Below are 2643 nucleotides of genomic sequence, written 5' to 3' on the forward strand. Positions count from 1 at the left end.
GTCCCGGTCTCGGTTACCATGGTAACAGACTCTGTGACCCTAACCGTTCACTTTAGATAGATAGATATCTAAATGTTTATATAGAGTAATATAAATATAATATATATAATTATATAAAAAAGTATCTGGACATCCATGAGCAGACCTGTCACTGTGACATTTAGATAGATAGATACGGCAGCACGGTGGCGCTGCTGCCTCACAGTTAACATCTGGAAGGTCTGGGTTCGATTCCACCTTGGCCCAGGCCTCTCCCTCTCTCTGTGTGGAGTTTACATGTGCTCCCCGTGCTTGCGTGGGTTTCCTCCGGGTACTCTGGTTTCTTCCCACAGTCCAAAGACATGCACTTACTGGGGTTAGGTTAATTGGCTACACTAAATTGCCCATAGGTGTGAATGAGAGTGTGAAAGGTTGTTTGTCTCTCTGTGTTAGCTCTGCGACAAGCTGGCGACCTGTTCAGGGTGTAACCTGCCTCTTGCCCTATGATAGCTGGGATAGGCTCCAACTCCCCCGCGAACCTGAACAAGATGAGCGGAAGCAAATGGATGGGTGGGATAGATAGATACTTTAAGGCCTAAATCTGACAGTTTAGCAGGGTCATTTCCTTCCAGTTTTGAAGAATCACATGAAACTGAACCAGAGGGAATTTAACCTTTCAGTTTTAAATCTACAGCATGTAAACCTGCTGACTGCATCAGCTCCTCTAACGTAATGACTTTTATTTTTAGCTAAATAAAATGGATATGATATACTCACTCTGCTTCATTTCACCATATTGCTGATTGTAACAAACATGAGTGTACGCAGGAGCATAAAAACATGTCATTCCAGTTATTTTAATCGGTGACCCTGCTGGGTGAACTTCAGACCCCTGCACTCATAACTTTTTTTATTGTCAAAACAAAGTAATCTTCATACTCACGTAAACCCAGATGTTACGTTTCGCAGCCACAAATGCTTACCAATGTGAAAAAAAACCAAAACATCTTACCTGCATTGTCATGACAGCACACATGACCACACAGTCATGACCCTTCAGTGTCTGATATTTGTCAAACCCTTAAAGCTGAGCTGCATGAGTCCCTCCTTTGAACCTCATCATCACTCTGACTAAAAACTGCAGCAATACTGACAGGACATTCCAGGCCATGTTCACATAAAAGGCTTGTATTATCAAACTGTGTCTTGGCCTGAAAATTCTGTCATGGCACTGTGATAGTGTTGGGTTTTTTTTTTTTTAATCATTATGAAAATTCAATTAATCCAGTCTGGAAAAAGCTTTGACAGTTATTTTGTCAAGAATTGAAAAATGGTGCTGTACAGCTGCAGATTACACTTCACTACTGAGAAACCTGCAAAATAAAAAAAGAAAAAAAATGCATCAAGGCTGCCGTTCCAAAGTGTCTGGCAGTAGATGCAGCTCAACCATCAGTACAGCTGAGTAAATACATCTTTGGCATGTTTAAAAAGAATATCCTATGTGACTTATTTCTTGAGCCATTGTGTTCACAAAATTTACAGAAAACCTGACCTCGAGTTCAAGGTTGCCGAGATTTGAACTCGTCAGACTTTTATTTTTAGTAGATGCATCTATGGTAAAATCCTAAGTGACATTTTTATCGAGTTACCACGTTCACAAAGTCGAAAGCTGACTGCCCGCCCAGCGTGGTGAAGAGATGAACACTGCAGAAAATCATTTATTTTAGCACTAAAGCAGAAATGAACATTTTCATTACTTTATCACTGAGTGCGTTCTTAGTGCTGTGATTTATTTCTAAGGAGACATCAGAAACACTACGTGTGATCATATTAGGTTTCTGAAACTTTAAAATGGATCCACCGACCAGGGACAGTAACCTTCAAATGTCACAGTCTGATAAAGGGCACAAAGAAGCTGCTTCAGTTTGTCATAGATCAAAGTGAAATAATGGGACTGATTGAAGCGGGATTCTTACTGTGTGCTCTGTGTTTGAGTAGCTGAGTAAAAGACTCAGCAGCAGATTAAAATCAAGTCTACAAACATTTCTGCATCACCAAAGTGCAGTGCTTTCTTCAGTGGTTTTAGTAAAGCATGTAAGATGTATTCACCCAGCAGAGAATATATAATGTCCTTAAACATCATGAAAACATAGTACTCACAGCTGATTTTAAACTGAAACTAACAATAACCTGCTCCCCAGGATGTGTGTTCAGCACAGGATACCACAGTGATTTAGAAGGTAAAAAGAGAGCTGCTTTCATAAGCAATTAATCTGTGCAGGGCGTGTAGCATAGAAGTGAAAATCCAGATGAGAGAGGAGGAGAGATTCAGAGAGGAGCTGAACTTCAGGAAAGGATCTTCAGATCTCCTCTGCTGCAGTGACAGACACTGCTGTGTACTACTGTGCTCTGCAGCCCAGAGACAGGAAAAAGCAAAACTCTACAAAAACCATCAGAAGGTTAGAACACTCCACAACATCCACTAGAGGGAGCTACACACCAATTCTGGTGTCATTGGACTGATGACAAAGAGAAATGGAGTAAAGATCAGAACAAAACTCTTTGATTGGCTGAGATGAACAGATATCAAACTTCTGAGAAAAACTTTATTCATAAAGAACTTTTTATAACAATGTCCAACATCTACAGTTTGTTTGTGTCACC

The sequence above is a fragment of the Archocentrus centrarchus genome, chromosome 17 (genome assembly GCF_007364275.1).
Source record: "Archocentrus centrarchus isolate MPI-CPG fArcCen1 chromosome 17, fArcCen1, whole genome shotgun sequence".
Taxonomy (NCBI): domain Eukaryota; kingdom Metazoa; phylum Chordata; class Actinopteri; order Cichliformes; family Cichlidae; genus Archocentrus; species Archocentrus centrarchus.